The sequence below is a fragment of the Rhamphochromis longiceps genome, linkage group LG5 (genome assembly GCF_057381845.1).
Source record: "Rhamphochromis longiceps isolate RC_006_pf linkage group LG5, R_longiceps_female_GT1.1, whole genome shotgun sequence".
Lineage (NCBI taxonomy): Eukaryota > Metazoa > Chordata > Actinopteri > Cichliformes > Cichlidae > Rhamphochromis > Rhamphochromis longiceps.
The window spans coordinates 28,218,570-28,238,422 of NC_140561.1; the positions used below are offsets into that span (position 1 = coordinate 28,218,570).

Here is a 19,853-nt window from a genome sequence, read left to right on the forward strand (position 1 = left end):
CCCTGGCGGGTCGCGAAGGGTGGGAGTGCCTACTGGGGTCAGCGGGGGAGCTGGCCCCAGGGAGGGGTTACCTGCCCCTCCCTTCCTTCCCTCCCCATCTCCAGCTGCCTCCCTCTTCCCGCTCCTCCACAACCACCCACACATGCAGGGCCTTGGAGTGGGGGTATGTCACCAGGGTGCAGAGGAGGCTACCCCCCCCCCCCCCCCCCCCGTCCCCTTCTGGCTGCCTCTGCCTCAATTTTATCCCACAACTTAGACATTCACATTATTCACACTCTCATTACACATACATATAGGATCTTGGGGGTGGGCACAATCACGGAGTCCAAATTACCATCAGGGTGTATACCTCACCCCTGACGTCGTTGCCCACCTCTCAATTTTAAATACACTTAGTCATTGAGGGCTAGCAGGAGGGACTATGCGCTTACCTGCTGCTCCTTGGCAGGTAGCTCCATGCCCTCCTGGGTTTTAATTGCACCTTAGAACACATATGCATCAACACTACAATGAGCGGGTGGAGGGAGGTTTGGAGTCTTCTCCCACCCCCATTCTCTGCGGCCTGCTGGAGCGGGAGGGCTAGTAGGAGGAGTTGGCCGTCCGACTGCGGTCTGGGGTGTGGGGCCTCCCTGCTGCTGCGGAGTCGGGGTGGTCTGCCTCTCCCCACCGCAGGGAAAAGGGTAACACCACCTGGGTCTGGGTGCAATTCCCCCCTCCAGGGGCAAGGGTACCTAGACCCGGTTTGTAGAGTACGCTTGGGGAGTGTGATTGTGTGTACAGCGTCTCTTTATGTCTGTCTCCACGTTGGTTGAGTGTGGAGTGAGTGCATATGAGAGTATGAGGGTGGGAATGGATGTTTGTGTCTGTGTGTGCCTGTATGTCTGTGTCTATATGTCAGGATGGGTATCAGACGCCACCTCTCTGGGGACACCTCAGGTCCTCCAAGGTTTGGAGGCCTATCTCCACCCACCACCACTTCCCCTGCCGGTGGCGGACTCCCTCAGGTGTCGGTGTGTTGGTGGTTCTTTGTGTCTGGGGGTGGGCGTCCGGGTACACACCGGCTCACTCCTTGGCGGCCGCTTGTCGGGGCCTGAGGCCTGGGGCTCGCTCGGGCCCCTTTGGAGGTGGGGTGCCCCCGGCCTCTCGGCCTGGGGCTCGGTCACTCAGGCACAGCTGGGGGCCGGCGGAGCTCACGGGCGCGTCACTGCAACTCCCCCTGACTTCTGCTCCGCGGCTGCTGGGCGAGCCCTCATCTGGGACTCTCCTCAGCTCTTACTGGAACAGTGGCGCGGCTGCCCCTCTGTTGGTCTTCCATGGTCTCTTGTGTTCTGGGGGCCTCTGGATGTCTGGAGTTTTGATCTCCTCCATACCCGCTTCACACCCTGGAGGACGGGGCTGTGGCCCCCCCACACTCCCTAGCAGATCATTACATGGAGAAACCTTTGGAATGCAAGCATGCTGATCCACACAGGTATGCACACATGGGTATTCACAGACGCGGACTAAAGCTTTCTTGGCTGCTGCCTCAAAGCACACTGTGCGCTGTCTATCTTGCGTGCTGCACAATATCGTTTATTATTTAGTAAATACTGATATCTATGACTAGCTAGTTTATTGTGATGGTGCTTTGTTTTCTCTATTATTATGTTGCTCTTTGTTGTTTGCTGTCTCCTCTGTTTGTTTTTTTTGTTTGTTTGTTTTTTTTCTCCATACAGGTGACCCAGGAGTTCTTTTTTTTTCTCTCTCTTCCCCCCCCTTCTCACCGTCTCTTCTCCCCTTTGGTTTTCTTTCTTTCTCTCCCCCTCTTTCTCTCATTCATTCCCCCTGTCCTATCTATTAAAAAAAAAAAAAAAAAAAAAAAAAATGACAAAGGATGAACTGAAGCTCTGCCATCACGTAATGTCGCATACTGCTGTTTCTGATGTCATTTAGAAAAAAAAAAAAAAAAAAAAAAAATCAAAGTAAACCCATCAGAGAGGTAGCAGACACTGGCCAATTCAGCAGCACCAAAAGGCTTGAATGACAATGGAAGAAAATGAAAGTGCATGATCAGAGAATTATTTCCATTCTTAAACTAAACTAAAAGTCAGGAACATCTTTGAGGAGGCAGGTGTATCATTGTTGAAGTCTACAATCAAGAAAAACCTTCACGAGAGGAAAAACAGTATTTACAGCAATGTGCAACCTGCTGTTACACTTGGGCCAGAAACATCCACAGGAGTCTGATGTTATGGAAAAGTTTTGTGGACATATGAAAACAAAATTAGCCTACACCAAAACAATGGGCTGATAAAAGAAAAACGAAAGGAAAGCTCATGGTGTCCCATTACTTTTGAACCACTTATATCAACCACTATGTATAGAAAAAAATGCAATACTTCAAAAACATTATTATTTGATTTCAAATTTACTTTGGTGATGTGAAAATTCAAAAAAATTGCAAAACTTCCAAAAATCAAAGCCTATGTACAAGAGTATAATAGTAACTTTTATAATACTGTATATAAAAAAAAATCCATCCAGCTTATTGTCATATTGTTTATGTTGTAATCTTACATGTTTTTCAAGCTAGTTCTGCCAGTCACAGACAATGGCCTATCAACCTACCTGTTAGCTGCCTCCTTACTGACAGCTGCTTTAGTGCCTATAATTCAATGCTTTTCTGAACATGAGCATTTAAGTCTGCTTCCCTGGTATCTCATGTACTACTTGAATCACTGTGACTTTTAATTTTGACAAATGGGAAAGCATGAAAGGAGCTGTCAAAAAGCCTTAGATAGTCATGATTAAGACAAACACATAAGGCTGAGAGAAAAAAGAAGATGAGTGACAACAGACAAGATTTTGTACTGATGAGTTATCTATTGCTGCAAATTATGAAGATAGGGCTGAAAAGTCCAGTGCCATAAACATGCCAGTTCATTTTGTGTGGGATTACACAAAATGGAAAAGCAGAAAAAAAATGGACAGATGGATCACTATTCACCTTGCATAACACCTTTACCTTAACCTAAATTGACCTTTGTGTCATTCTTTACCCGTAAACGCAACACAGAAAGTGTGTCACCATCAAATGGCATGCTATTTATCATGCAAGATCATAATACTTGACTGTGAGCCAAGACAGCTTTGCAGTTACGGCCTAAATAAAAATGACTGAAATATCTGTAGTAGTGAAAATATTTTCTGCACTGATGTTAGTGCTACTGTCCGCACGTACTTCTTCTCTTTGTTATAGATTTCTCACCTTGACAGCTAAAAGAACACACTGCAAAAGGACCGCCATACACTTGCAGCAACATTAACACATAGTTTGCAGTGAAGAAACTCCTTTAACCTTTCACTAAAAGAGGAAGTCTGAACTTCACTGACACCACGATATGTGAGAGATTAAGTTTAAAAAACTGCTTTTTAAATGTGATATTGGCTTAAATCTGTTTGGTTTTGTTGTTAAAAAATGTAATATGACTAAGACCCCAAATGCAATCATTTTTTAATTTTATGCCATATACACAGGGTAATAGGTGTAGCATCATCATCATCATTATGATGATGATGATGATGATGATGATTATCATTATTATTTATACTATTAGTAGTAGCAGTAGTCATGATAGTGGTGGTAGTATATGGCAGGTCAGTTGTAGATCTTTTCATAGCTCTGCTGGACTAAGATTTGCATTTCACATGTGATGAAGCAGCAGAAAATCAAACTGCTCTATGAGCTTTGTACACGTATTTACTGAATGAATAAAAACTATGAATGGAAGCATATCTCCCTCCAATCTGCACATATGTACACCCAGCCAGAACTTCCCCATTCATGACTGTGCAACAGGAGGAAGAGGAAGAGGCCTCCATCAGCCAAACTGCCCTGCTTTCTCTTCCCCTTTCTGCTTAAAATAGAAAGTATAAGATGTACCGGACACTTTGTGTTGCAAGCGTGGAGAATGTGTTGCATGCAGACCGCAGGGCGCACATCTCTGTCTCTGAGTACACTCTGTAAAAATGTTGAATTCAGCAGATGTGTGAAGAACTTACAGGAATCATGTGCAATGCTTTCCTTTAAACCACCATCTCTCCCTCTTACTTTCTCTCTTTTTGACAAATGTATGAACTTTGTTATCTAACTGTTAGCAGTTACTTTGTTAAACTGCACATATGACCAAGAGATAGATGTAACATATCTCTGTCCGCAGTTGTAGGAATCCACAACGTGCACATGACCGAAGTCTCGATTTATCATTTGAGAAGAGCAAGAAACTGAAACATTATTTGATGACCATGGTGCTGCTAGCTTTTCTTTAAAAAAAAGTATTTTTGTGTTCTGGGAATATCTCCTGCCTTTCAGGTCATACATGTAAAGCACAAGGCATTAAGTCAGGTACACCCCAAAAGGAGAAGCTGGGATGTTGGGTTGCAAAGTGGCTTGCAATGCAGCAATTGTAGGTAGTCTAAAGCAGTTTCCCCTATTTGCATTCATAGCATATAGGGCAACATCCAAGCAGCATATAGGATGCCCTATATGGTAGCTGGATTTTTACATAAATATCATTGAAGCTGACTATGTGGCCTACCAGAACTGAAACTATGCTCAATTTTGATAAAGGATGCTTGCGATGTTATTATTTTGCTTTTCATTTGTCTTGTCTGGCTAAAGCCAGCACAGTGGTTGGGAGTTTGGAAAGAAGCTGCAAAATTATATGTGTTCACCACCAGATCAGCCAGTAGTTACCCCAGATATTTTATTCTGAACACCACACAGACTCATGCATCTACCTGTTTTCCTTTGCCGTCCAATTCAAGGTTGCGGGGGCCTTTATCCTATCCCAGCTGTCATAGGGCCAGAGACATAGTACACCCTAGACAAGTTACCAGTCTGTTGCAGGGCTAACACAGAGACAGACAACCATTTACTCTCACATTTGCACCTATGACAAAGTGAGCAATTAGTCTAACCCTGTGCATGTCTTTGGACTGCCAAAGGAAGCTGGATTACCTGAAGTGAGACCATGCAGAAACTTCATACAAAAAGCCCCGGTATCAGCAGCTCGGTAGATTTCTGGTAGCAGTGGATCTCCCTCAAACACAGTACACAATTGACCTTGGACCTTAAAGGATGTTTTTGGAACAACAGCTTTTAAGAACCTTACCAGATGTCTCAATGCTGTTTAGACATCTGGCAGAGTTGGCTTTGTTTTTGCATCTAGTCAAAACACCATCAGAAGAATTAACTGCCCCGCAGTTACTTATTTTTTGGCAATTAAGAAAAACTAGAAGAACCATTTATTAAATTAAAAGAACTGATTAGATGATTATGAGTTCCACAGAGTGAAGTGTGACTTTAGTGCTACGTGGTGGGGTCAAATTACAAACATTCGTGAGATTCCAAAAGACTGAAGCAGTTTGTCTGCATTTATCTTTTACTCATCTTTGACCTGTGATATTGCACATCTGGTCAATAAAAATTGGAAGATCACAGTGCTTCTTATGTTCACAGAAGGAGTAATTGATTTCTAGACATGTTGTCAACTAGTCCTTTCACATGTAATCACTGAAGGAGAGTTTGAGTAAAGAATCCATGAATTTAAAGGTCTCCTAGACAAACCAATCATTTTATCCTGTGCTAAAGTAAAAAGGGATTATTTACTTTACCAGGAATTTGAACTAATGGCTTTGCATTGCAACGTGGTAAAGTTGAGCAAAGTTCAAAAACCATTTGCCACACTGGCCTCATTAAAACGAACAAAGCTCTGGTAATGTTGATATTTACAAGGCCTTGGAGTTGCTCACAGCGTGAGGTTCCTGGGCTCCTCCTTTCTGTGTTTTCCGTGTGTCTGGCTTTGTGCCCGGTGTCTCCAAGCACTCCAGTTTCTACCACACTTTAAATTGTTCATAGGTACATATGTGGAGAGGATGAACTGCTAACCTTTGAATGTATCAGTGCTGTGATAAGAACAGAGTCCTTTCCAGTCTGTAACTCTGATCAGTGCAGAAAGAAAAATAAAGGCAAAAGCTCATTTATGTAGATGTCTGGTGAAGTACCAGCGCACAATTTCCCCTAAAAAAATGCAATGACATTTAAATGTGCTCCTGGTACAATTTTTAATCGTTTGTGGTACAATGCAACCCCTTTTTTGCTTTTAAAGGAATAATTTCACAACATTTTACGCTAGTTTTTATAGAAAGAAATACAGCAGCTGACGCAGGACCGAAGCCACTCATCTCTTCCTGCTGACCCTCTGGCTTGCCCCGCTTATAGTATACTCAGTAGTTACACTGATTCTATTGTCACTCAGCCAATATTGTACACAGACATAAACAAAGCACACTGTCCTATTGAGCTGAAGTTAATCTCCTGCAGGCCTCTGAACTCACAGTCACAGTTTCTCCTTTGTATGACTGAGTACCCATTTAGCCCCATGGAGACAATTTTACTGTCCTGTGAGTCCCTCATCACATGTTTGTTTTTTCACTATTAATCATTAAATGATCTAGAACAAGAGTGTACACAATGTTTTAGTAATAATGAATCCATTTAGGGACAGTTGTAACAGGAATTACTTACAGGAATAGAATAAGCACACGTTTCTGTACTTCTGTATTTTCTCTTTTCTGAAGGATATTGCATAATTAAGTCTTCCAATAAAACTTTTGTTACTAAATTCTGAAGCAACCCATGTAGAAAGAACTTTTTGGGATTTTTTCTGATACAAAAGGACCAAAAGAAGCTGCCGTCAGGAGGTAGGTTAAGTGGTGATGATCGAACCATACATGCATGGCCATTTTTGATTTTATTTTAACTTGCCATGGTTTTGGTAAAGACCCTTGTTTAAATTTCATTCTGCCACATCTAAAGGCGATGACACAAGCAAACATTATTCATACAGACATTGTTTAACTTTAAAGGGTAACTATAGTTCATAATAACAGTTTACACAAATGACCTTTGTGGTTGTTTCATGAGGAGGACAGTCCTCTCAGATGATGACCCTACAGTTCCAATATGTGACCCCACAGTTTGCTGGTGCGACTGACATCTGTACACATAGTGTCTACCGGACTTTGCACGATCATTAGTCACAGCCAACACAGCATTAAACAATTTTAAGTTTCAGGAACACCTGAAAACTATTAACAAAAGAACACGATTAAAGCAAGGTGAATTCAAACTTATTATGTGATACTTTAAATGCTAAAATAAAACAATTCATCGCCTACAACATGGCCTAAACTAAGCATTTAAAATAGGTGGGGTATTTGCTGTGGGGAGTACAAAAGCATTATAGCCACCATGTGATTACATGTCGATTTGTACCACAACTTACTGCAACCCAAAAAGGGCAAAAATCTTTCAAGCGTTTCAAGTGACCACCATCTTTGAGGCCCATGTGTTGTATGTAAGGAGCAGTGAAGAAACCACAATTACTTACCACAGCATTTTCACTGGTTAGAAAAACAGAGAGAGAAAAACACACTAAAACAGACAGTTGCTTCATAACCTTAAAATAAAGTTCTCATTGTAATTAATTAAAAAAAGCAAAAAGTGAACAAAGAAACCTTATCTCACAGCAAACCCCCAACTAAATCAATTTCAAATGTATGTCAAGCAGCATGTGTGAAGTAAAACGCAGTTCTTCTTCTTTTTCTTGGTTTATTGGTGGTTGGCAACTAGGGTAGAGGTGCATTACCACTACCTACACTAGTGACAGCGTCTCTCCAAAAAGGTCTTCTGAGGTAAAATTAATCTTCAGTTCCTTTTGGTCAGTCTGAAAGGAGTCATATGACTCTTCCACAGAAAATGATCCCTACGAGCGCCACCTTCTCCAATCAGAGACACTATCAGAGGATGATAAAAGATGACTAGAAATGTATAAAGAACATAGTTTCTTAGTTTAGTTTAGTTTAGTTTAGTACATCTCCTAAATGACTAAAATAATACCTGGACACTCCGATGAGGCACACAGTTCATGCTTTATTCAGTAGTTTCAATAAGGTATGGTGTAACAGCCTGCACCTATAAAAAGTATACTCCCAGAAGAGAGTCTATATCATACCTAACTCAGAACATAACCTGCTCAGGGTAGTTTTAGTTTTCAGTCTATCAGCTGCAGTTTTGCTGCTATTTAAGGATTTGACAGTAGAGAATGAATTTAAAAGGACAGTTTAAGATGGATTATCACATTTTACAACATATTCACAAATAAAACAAGAAAATGTAAAAGATAACATAAAAAATAAAACTGTATAAAAATAGTTTTCATTAGATATAATGATGCTTTGTGCTGCTGGGTACACATGCTGCAGGAACACAAAGTTCTCTTGCCACCCAATAAGGTAGCTGTACAAACTTGAAGTGGACCAATCAGATAGGGAGAAGTACAAACATACAGAATGTTTGGCAGCTAACAATCTCACATGTTAACTACATGTGAAGGAGGCAGACCGTGTCTAAGGCCAGCCACAGTTTTTGGAGCTGGCAGCTTGTTGACGTTCCCAGCATTCCCTGAAACTGGAACTGTGGAAGATTCTCTGAACTTCTGGGACGTACCAGAAGGAGGAGGGGTGGAAAAAGGGCGGGAGATCAGGGTTAGTGCGGTGGAGTGTTCTTACCACTGGACTTTATTTTTAGGACTACAAGAAGAAAGACTGGGAGAGCGAGAAATGCAAAGACAAGCTGCTTCAGTCACATTTTAGAAGAAAATTGACTTATCATCATGACCCCAAGAGTGTTTTTATCATAATCTGCTATATATTTATTTGTGCTGCATCACTTCTGCATTCAGCAGCCACACTTGTCTGAGTTTGCCCAGCAAATTAAAGAAGTAGCTTCTCCTTTAGTGTTCTTCAAATGAAAACCAAAAGCAAGCAAGCAAGAAAAAGCAAGAACACGTGGGAGAGAGGAAGACGATTACATGTCTGCACTGGGTTGGCAAAATGTGTGTTTTTTTTTTGTTGTTCTGGCACTGAGTCAAAACTGTGTTTGACTGCAGACTCTGCAGAGCGGTTAATAACCAGCAAACATTATGAAATAACCAGTGAGAATGTTGTGTTTATCCACTTCTGCCACTCTGTGACTGCAATCAAAATGTGAAAAGGGGCCGCCCTCAAAGGTTAACTATTGCACCTAAAGTGTGGGTTTGCAGCTACGTTGACATTTAATGCAAAAAGCTGGAGTAATCTTTAAACTTGAGTTCGATTTTGACCACTCCTTACTGAATACGTTTGAACCGCCTGCAGGGCAGGTAGTAAAGACGTGCCTTTTACCAAGATGTTCCATTTACCGCAAATTCCCTGGTAACAAAATATTGTTACATTACTGATTATCAACAATAATGAGTTCATGAGGTTGCCAGTCTGTCACAGACCACTATTCACACTTAACTGGTGATGATTAATCGGTAATTTAGAATCACCAATGAACCTAACCCCTGTGGACTCTGGAAGAACATGCAAACTCCACACTGAAAGGCCTCAGCCAGGTGGAGGATTTGAACCCAGGAACCCAGTGCTAACCGCCATTTCACCATTCTGCCCAATAATGGACATTTAATAGGCTAATTGCGTTTATAACAAGTGATACTATAGTTAAACTGCAGCTCAATAAATGAAATTTCTGAGACCTTCTACTGTCTTTTATCATGTTCTATCCTTTATGTTCATAAATACATGTGGTTTGAACATGTCTCTTTTTCTTTTTTATTTAATCTTTGGATAAAAGCATGATACATTGCCTGCATCAGCTGACACTAGTATAGATCAAGATAACTTTTTCCCCACGTGCACACACATGCACACACACCACAATCCATTTGAAGGGGATGTGTTTGGATGCTTATCCATCCTCTCCATATTTGGCGGCTTTTTGCAGTCACACACATTCCCCTGCTGCTCCTTCTCACCACGACTGGGACAGAACCCAAGAACCTGACGACCTCCCTACCCGCCCCTCCTTATCCTGCTTCAGCAGGTTCACTGGGTGATCTTCTGGGAATCAAAAGCACCAGCACTGTTTTTGGACAGCTGGGCAGCGGGAGTATTTCTTTCTCCCTCCAGGAAAAGTGACGAAGTGTTCACAGAGTGACACTGAGCCTGAACTGTGTTTGGCCGCACAGCCATTCTATATTTGTAAGGCTAAATGCCAGCCTGCTCTATATCATATACAACTTATGGAAAAAAATACAAAAAGAATGACCTTTCTCTAGAGTTTACTTTGGAGAAAGTTCCTGTCACAAAGCCAAAAACATGCACCTTTGTAAAATAAAAAAAACGTATTTCAGTGATCCACACGGCACTCTTTCACTCATGATCATGTGTTTAAGCAGAGGTGGCACCAACACTGCTGATTGGCCGGCTATACTGTAGCAACTGGCCCCACCTTCACTCATGCAGCTGTAGCATGCCTCATTCAGAGTCCTCTCCAAGAATAAATGTGCTACTATGTCATCAGAGAGAATATGATGTGTCCAATGCAGCTGAGTGGGTCAGGTCAGTGAAATCCTCCACTCGCTCTATTTCAGGCAGGAATCTGCTGGCAGGAGTTTGCTGCCTCGACACCCCGGAGACCAAAAAAAAAAAAAAAGGCTTCGTCACAGATTCTACACCTGACTCTGCTCTCTAGATAGCCATCCATGCCTACTCCTCTACACTTACATACATAGCTTTGAAGGGCTGTACTGTTCGAGGCATTTGGAACAGTTCCAGATGTTTTTGACTGCTTTTTGAATTGTATTTATATATGAATGAAATATTACATATGGGTGCTGTCTTCCTTAAGCTCCTGTTGTCTAGCAGAGGCCAAGGAGTTGCGCAGTATCTTAGCTGTCACCAGGGACTACACTCTTCTAGACAGAAACTTCAGATGTTGTGTCTGGAAACTGCTGCAGCCAGTCGCCTAGTTTGAGGGTTACAGCTCCTAATGCTGTACCACTGGGACCACTTTGGACTTCCACATCTGCTCCAGTTGTTCCTTCAACCACTTACTTCTCAGTTTTCTCATTCTCTTTCTTTCTGATATTGCTGTCAACTGGGATCTCCACATCTATCAGTACTGCTCTCGTCTGCTTCTTGTCAAACACCGACATTTGCAGTTGGTTCGCCAGCAGCTGCTTATGTGTCTGGAACTGAAACTCTCAGAGGATATTAGCTCTTGTTGTTCTCGGCCACTTTAGGAGGTGTATGCCATCGGGACTTACAAACTTCTCATCCATAAGCAGCACAGATGTGGCAGACTCTCGGGGGAATCTTTGCACAGACAGTCCTGCCATTTTCACGTTCTTAGTCCTAGTCTATGTGTGTCTTGTTCCAGTAGCCCACCTCTTATTATGTATTTCTTGGTCCTCGACATCTGACCCAGTCCTTGGTTATGGCAAAAGGGATAGTTTCAAAATCAAAATCCTTTGGCATCCAGGGATTTATTTTAATATACTTTTTTTTTGAATGAGTCGCCCAGTATTGGAGAAATGCAAGCCTACTGTAAAATATAATGGAACAACGTGCCACTTTCTGTGTGGTGCTCAATAAGCCAAGAAATGCATCTGAAAAAAAAGATATTAGAAAATATCTTGCAGAAATGATCATGGGCTTTTTTTCTTTCTAAATGACACTCAGTAACTGTGGCACCGTGTCACACTGTGGAAACAAACATCCAGCTACTTACAACGCAACTGTATTCAAACACTCAGCTGACCTGTAATGTTAGCTGCAGGCTTTTACGTCAAACTGCTACCAAAAAAGATTTTTTGTAGTAACTGAGTCATGATTTCTGGAAAGAGACGCTGCTGATGAGTTTTTAAAATGCATTTTTGGGCTTTTCCACTACTGTCGGTAGAATGCAGGCTATAGTCAATGTCTCTAAAACGGGGTGCGCCACAGTAATCTAGATGGATAAGGAGCACTAAAGGCCAGAGGAAAAATGCTCAAATTAACTCCTTTTAACTTCTCATAGAAATTTACTCAGTGGCAGCACTTGTTTGGGGCTTAACCAACATGTAACCAAAAGCACACCATGTTCCCTAGCCTTAATCAAACTCATTGAATTTAGGATTGGTCTGTGTCTCCTGTTATGTGTTCTGACCTTTCCTTCTTAAGGTCTCAGTATGTTTAAGTTCAGTTTTCACGGAGTACTTTGTTAAGTTGTTGAACGCGATTTTTATTTGATTCCGTGGTATTTATTGCAGGAAGCCTCACAGGTTGTAAACTCAAGCAGTCGGTCCTTCAGAGCTCTTTAAACACACACACAGACACACACAGTCAGTGCAGAGTCAGGCTGACACAGCTGACGTGGCGTCCACACAGCACGTGGAGGAATGTGTGGAGGGAGGTTAAGAAAAAAAAGGGCTGAGAGTTTTCAGTTGAAAGGATCTGAAGGGGGAGGGCCACATTTAAAGCGCTCTTTCTCACTGGCACACATTTTGAGCCCTTACACAGGCAAAAGCACTACAACCTAAAGCTCATGTGACAACCCTGTGTTTGTATTTTTGAACGCTTATGTGAGTGACTGAATAGGTGGCTGCAGAAAGCTGATTGGCCAGCATGACAGCTGTGGTGTCAACAGCCAGCTTGTGGGCTTTTCTCTTTTTCAAACCTGCCCCCATCATGTAAGCAACACCTTTTGTGCAGCATACTATGTGCTTACTATGTGCGTCATAGTAAACATGAAAGTCAAAAGTCAAAGTGCATGAATTCAACACAGTAAGTTGTGCTTTTATAAGTTTTCAACTTGGAGACAAAAATGTAACTTCTTATTTTTTCAGCATCTCCCTTTAGGGGTCACCACAGCAGATCATCTGTCTCCATCTTTTCCTAGAACCTTCTTCTATTAGTTGATGATCCGCGTGTTTGATTCAGCAAAGACTTTACACTAGATGCTCACCTGATTCAACCCTCATCATTTTTCTGAGTTTTGGTCTGGAACTAGGAGCACACTGGCTTGTGGCCCCATGTGGGTGGATTGTTTAACATCTACAAAAAATCTCCACCACACTAGTGACATATTATTAGTATCAAACCTGAAGCTGCATCACCACCATCTTCCTACAAGCTCCAAATTGTTTGGAGGGGCGTGTTGCGGTCCAGTCTGACCACACTCCCACATTTTTAAACATGCGTACAACAAATCAGCCTGGTTCTTCTCTTTTGGTGTGTGGTAGGTGTATAGCTTTAAATAGTCAACTAATCATTATGAGTACCTCATCTGGGTACTTGTAGCGTAGTACATGTAGCTATGCTTGTTAACATGAACATGTAGGTACTCGAGTATGCGGTATGAGGCAATTCTAAATACCCTCATGGAAGTAGTCAGAGCTGCATATGGAATGTGTAGCATTTTGTTATCTCTTTTCTCCTGTTTTTGTATGTCAGGCTCTGTGGTTTTAAGCTTTGGTTTGACCTTGGAGGTATTTTAACATAGGCTGAATAAGCCACATGCCCATAAATCTCACAAATTCTGCTGGAAAAAAGACAAGTAATAAATACTTGCATTAGCTTTTAAAAGCTATGAAAAATGGAGTTTCACTTCCATATTGTGTAAAATGCACAAATGATTCACCTCTGGCTCCTTGAGAAAATATGCAATGAAGTTGCAAAGTTTTATTGTTGCTCAGGAGGCTCATGTTCCTCACACCCACAACCAGGACTACATTTACATATGCACTTATGAGCCTACAAACATCATGACATTCAGAGGTGTAAAATGGAAGAGAAAAACAATATTCATGGCCAGAGCCTGTACATTCCTATTGGGTTAAAGTAGCAAATAAAACATAATCTGCTTCACCATACAAACCAGTGAAAGCTGCTGAATAAGGTCTAATTTGCTCATGATACCTATGCGCTGGTTGGAGTGCTTTCACAGCATGAATCTGCCCCCCTGAGAAGAAGCTGCTGGAGCCACCATGTCTGCAGATTGCACAGGACAACAGGAGCAACATGTCAGGATCAAACTGCATGATAGGAGTCTGATAATGGCTTTAGTCCAACAGACAGTGTGTCAGAAGCATGAGCGAGCATAGACCATGACATTTATCCTCTGGAGACAAAGCTTGATGAAGATTAAAGCACTCCTTTTTTCTTTTTCACTACTCTCCCTAGTCAGAGTGTAGCCTACTCAATCAAAATCATTTGTAGTTGCCAGAAGATCGCAAAAAGCAGTTTGTAACAGCTAACAAGTTATATTATGTCACAATATGTCTAAAATGCCAAGTTTTAATGAATACATAGAAATCAAACTTTTTTTGTGCATGCCTACACCCATCATACTCATCACTAGATTTGAAGGTGGTAAAGAGTGATGACATCTCCAGTCAGCTCTGACTTTAATTGGAGGGGGAAACTGCCTGTAGGTCCCATAAGGTCTGTTTGACCACTGAAAAACAAGCATAAGAGGGTGATTTTGAGGTCAACTTGGAGCTTTTTTTTAACCTCCTGTAACCTGATCTTAGTGTGAAGCACTTTGTGATTTTTATCTGTAAAATGTGCTATATAAATAAATTTTACTTACTTACTTACATGCAAAGTGTCACTGCTGAATGGCAGGTTTTATTGCCACTGCTTAAACCCTGACTAACTGCTTTGCCTCTCCCCATCTTTGTGCTAAACTGAGATAGCTACTTGCTGAAGAAGTGTCAAATTTAGGGTCATGACAGTGGCACTGGTATTCATATTTCTTGTGAAATAGTAAAATGATATTGAATGGTAGGGTCACATGGTGTGTAAGAGGGAGAAAAAAAACTACAGGCTGGTTTTCTGTGGTTGCCAGTTTGTTTGTAATTGGTAAATCATTTGTTTTTGCAGCTTGTACTATTATCATTCAGGTCCGCCCACTTTCATCTGTCCTGCAGCCCTTCGTGCATTTCTTGATCACACGAGTCCAGACTCACCGGTTCACCTGTTCTCTGTAAAAATGTCTGAAATGTTTCAGTAGTCTTGTCATGTTACTATGATCCCAGATCCTTAAGTGTGTTAAAAACCAGAAAGAAAAAGTAAATCAATGTCAGAATTTTAATATTACATGTAAGACTATCTTAACACGAACTTGGCTTTTGCAGTGTGTGGATGTTGCAGCACACACCTCTAGTTATGGCTGTGGCATATCTTTAAATTATAAGTTGTTAGGGTTTTTTTTATAGCTGACATTAACTGTGGGGATTTTTTAAGCCTCAAGGGTTCTTTAAAGTCATGAAACTCCTGCACAACCTCAGTTGCATTATTTCAAAGACACTTGATCTATTATTGCATTTTTTCCATCCATTTACACATGGTTTTATTGCACTAAAATATTTTCCAGTTGCATATCGGGAAAAATGTTTCCCCTCCTATGACTCTGTCTGCAACAAACAAGTCCTCTTTGTTCTGTTTCAGCTTAGCAGCAACACCATTCAGCAGACCATGACTTTCTTAACTTGCTGAGAAACTACACCAGGAGTTTGTTATCTTAGCTGGCGTACATTTCTCCAGACATGTCTTTGATTAAATAGCTGTATTTTTCAGTCATTCTCCAAGCTAGCGCTAAAGGTCCTTCTTCATTACAGACACCAGCACACTTGCACTCTGACCCAGGTTGTTTTTTCATCATGAAAAGAACAGCCCTTTCGTATGCTGTAGCTGGAAGATGGGCATCTGCAGCATGAATCTTTTACCAAATCAGGCTAGCATAGCGTGCATAAACAGTAGTAAAACTTTAGAACTTATAATTTGTACAACCACTCTTTGCATTTGTTACTCCCTTATTAAGGTTTATGCAGAGCACCGACCAGGATCTACTCATGCAGCAGTGTTTTAAAGTGCAAAAAAGAATCTTATGCTGTACTCCAGGTATTGTTAGCAATACCAATGGCTAGGAAGCAACACACTGACAACCTAGCAAGACATTTTCAACCTACTGATTCTGGAATATGGTCATAAGTGGGACATCATTCCCAGCCTTAACACTCAAGATGTAGCATAAAGGTTCCCCTCTTTGGCTGTTTGCTTCACCTGGCATATTTAAATGGATTTGAGCAGAGGCAAAATAAGGTTTTCTGGACATAGACAAGACTTATGACCCTAAACTTAATAGGGTGTTGTATGTATGTAAAGTGCAGTGCTGGACGATGGGTGGCACGGTGGTCAGCACTGTTGATTCACAGTAGAAAACTATGAAACTCTGAGGCCTTCTCTGTGGGAGTCTCTATGCTCTCATTGTGGCTGTGTGGGTTTAGTTCCTCAATCCAAAGACATGCACCTTAGGTTGCATAGCAATTCCAAATTGGCCGTGGCTACAAGTTAGATGTAGTGCATAGAATAACTAAATGTATTGGTAAATTCCAGTCCATTTCCATAAAGTCAAGTTTATTTTTGATGGAATGTTTGAGACCAGGAACACGCTGTTTACTTTACATGGAACCTCGTGCATTTTTTGGTGCCCATATTATCAGGTTAGGGAAGCCACAAGGTCTGCATGACTGGGTCTCACCATAAATATAAAGTAAAACACCTGGTAAGTTATTTAACCATGTATGTTATTAGATCAGAATCAGGACTGTCTGTGGATACCACACGTTTGAGCCACAGCAGTTCAGTGAGGTGGCCTGCCACGCACAGTTTAAAGGGTACAAACCCTGCTTATAAGGTTTCACATTTTCTGATGAGTTTAAAAGACCACACCTCCCAGTGCAGCATCTTTGAGTTCAGCAGATTCTGTAGTTCTGCTGGCTTCATCATACTGTGACCTTCAGCTTTTTCATTTGAATATCCCAGTCTGTAGTCTGAGCTGTGGTGGGAACATTTTGCTGATTTGAATCACTTAATTCAGTTTAAAGCTCTGTAGCTGTTGTGTCTCATTGTAATGGATTAGCCTATACAATGTGCACAAAGGTAATTGCTCTCATACTGACTTTTTAAATAGGCTTTTAATGAGTAAATAAAGCACAGTGACTCACAGATGAACATGGTCCTTTATAAGTCACCATTGAGGGAAGCTCACTGGTGATTCATTTCAGTCAGCTGAACAAAGACAAAAGACACAAATCCATCCACAAATGCAGTCCAGATGCAGTGGAGTGTTTTTAACAAACACGTGTTTGGAAATGTAAAAAACAAAAACAAATAAACCAGTGAGGATTGTGATGAGGTAATGGAGATCAGGTGTGGTGAATCACATTAACTGATTCACCTCCTGTTTGGAGGAGGTGGGCGGACTGAGGGAATCCAGAAAGGCAGGGAATGTCGGAAAAACAGGGAGGGACCCTGATGCATTAGCATTTTAACAATTTTGGGAAGACGGTGCATGATATAAAGTGGCGCACAATACGGTTTCAGGTGCAATTCATAACAGAATGTTGTAATGAAAAGATGATTGTCCTAGGAGTACAATACGTCATTTACTGAGTACTTTAGAGCTGTGCTCATCACTTTGAAGTAGCACCAACAGGAAACCTACACCCCCACCTTCAAGACAAGTGGTAATTTCATATCCCACTTGTCTTGGTGCCTGTGCTGTGAGGGAAGCTCAGTATAGCCAGGATATCATTTCCTTATTTGGTTTTTCTTACATTACCTTATCAACTCAATAAATCAACTTGTGGTCTCCCAGTGCATGCTCTTTCCCAGTGCACGTTTGCGCAGAAAATCCAAAGAGGTTTCACAGTGCAAATGAATAATACTGGATTAAAGTTGGTGAGCTTTAGACACTGTGGTCAGTAGGACTGGAAAGATAGCAAAATGTCAGCTATAAAAGTGTAGAGCTAGGGATGTCCTGTTGAATTATATTACTATTTAAGGCCTAACATGGCTTTAGAGTTGCCATAAGACTGTATGCTGTATGCTATCAGCACACGCTTGATTTTGGACATGTTTACTGATGCCACGTTAGTATAACAAACCCAAAGTATTAACAAAGAACAACTAATTAATTGTAAAGTGTTTTATCCTAATGTCATTTCATCCAAAATTGTGAAATTACAAGAAAGGGCCTCAAAATCTGACTTTTTGCTGGGTTGACTGAATGGAATATTAGCTTAATATTAGTAGTTGTCTGGCCTGTTTAAGCAATGTTATCCACTCTGAGTGTTAGCTAGTATGATAAAATGACTAAATTAACAAAAATCAGAGAAATAGCTATTTTTTTGTGATATATGGCTATAAATATAGAGTCAGAGAGAATATCTGAAAAAGTCTATAAAAGAATGTTTTTGGGCTTTTCTGTTGAATGTTAGCCTCTGTATTATGTCACAGGTCAGCTGATGGCCAAAGCAGACGGGAGATGGACTCAAATGAGACTGAAACCATGTAAGTTTAAAATACGCAACCAACTCTGAATGTGTGCTATCATACTGACCATGTATTACTATAGTAGAATATAATGATTGCACAAATTCATAGTCACTAATGACACTTGTCACTAGTGCTGGGAGATGCTGCAAATTTTGGTATAGATCTGATACCAAGTAAATTAAGAACAGTATTGCCGATACCGATACCGATACTTTTAACCTAAGGGAGCTTGTGTAGAGGAGAGGAGTCTGTCTTGATGTATTCTGTCATTTAAATCTGCCATAGGCTATAAAGAATTAACGTGATGATATTTCTTCATTTTAAAAAAAAAGATAAAAATGTATTTAACACAGTTCAGTGGGATACAGTGGGGTTAGGTTAATTGGGGATTCGAAATTGTCTGTAGATGTGAATGTGAGTGAAACTGACTGGCTGTCTCTCTGTGTTAGACCTGCCACAGACTGGCGACCTGTCATCGTGGAATTGCAAAAGAGAATGATGGACAGTGGGATACATACTGGACTTTGAGGATAGAAACAAAGTATCGATTCACTTGCGGTAGTATTGATCCGATACTGATACCAGTGTTGGTATCGATACAATCGATATTTGGATTGATCTGCCCACCTCTACTCATCACGTTTTGTTTAACAACAACAACAACAACTAATAATTTCCATAATTTAAGTTGAACAATAAAAAAACCCTGTAAATGCATTATGAGATAATGCATTTACAGGTGCCTACACAGGTGTGTCCAACATTTTCTGCCTTTTCTCTCTCCTAACACTTCTCAACACCACAGGATCCACAGGAGGATTTAGTGGAGGCTGAAGACTCTCTACAGTAAGACAGTATGCTGACCTTGGGTTTTTCAAGTATTACCCGCTTATTATTTGTGTTGTTTCACACAAATGTGAAAGTGTGAATATTTCATGTTTAAAGTATTACCAGAGAAATGTATTTCCTTTTGAAACACTTATCCTCATGCTAGTCCTCTTAATTATTTTGCTGCCAGTTGACATCACTGATTGTCACCTCTCAGTCTCCTTCTGACCTATCAGAAAGTCTTACATTTAAAAGTTGATTTAATTTCTCAATTACAAAATGAATCTCACACATCCTGTACATCACCTACTCTGGAGCAGGTTAGTTTTGCAGCAGAAGTTGCCCTTGTAGTGTACAGTCTACTCTGGTAAGCACCAAATCCATTTGTTAAGTGAGAAAACCCAGTGTTAAACCTGAAGTAACCCCTCCAAGCCCCTAATCCTGTTTCGAAGTACAAAACTCTGTTTTGGCTGCTTACACTAATATTTCTCAAAAAGCTGAAATGTGACCTGGAAACATCCCAGTGTGTAACAGAGGGTGTGTAACTGATTTAACAATAACAGTTTTGTCAGCAGTCTGACCACAGCCAGCCAGACATGTGCAGACTGAATCCATGCTATTTAAAGAACACTGAATGTAGAACTTCGTAATTATGATTATTATTGTTTGAAACATGTATGTTTTGGAAAAACCCGAAGTTCCTCCTCAGAATAGTTGATGGTAGACTGACTCATTAGACAGCTGTCTGTTGCCTTCAGTTCCTCCTTAACAAA

At 41.0% G+C, this 19,853-nt stretch overlaps 1 long non-coding RNA gene across 3 annotated transcripts in view; it reads right to left on the bottom strand.

Annotated features, from left to right (window-relative positions):
- Positions 1 to 892: 892 nt before the first annotated feature.
- Positions 893 to 19,853, bottom strand: part of LOC146670251 (uncharacterized) — a 235,532-nt gene continuing 216,571 nt past the window's right edge. For all 3 annotated transcript variants that reach the window (XR_014911767.1, XR_014911766.1, XR_014911765.1), the window contains one exon: positions 893 to 1,415. This is a non-coding gene — a long non-coding RNA (uncharacterized LOC146670251). The remainder of the gene's footprint in view (positions 1,416 to 19,853) is intronic.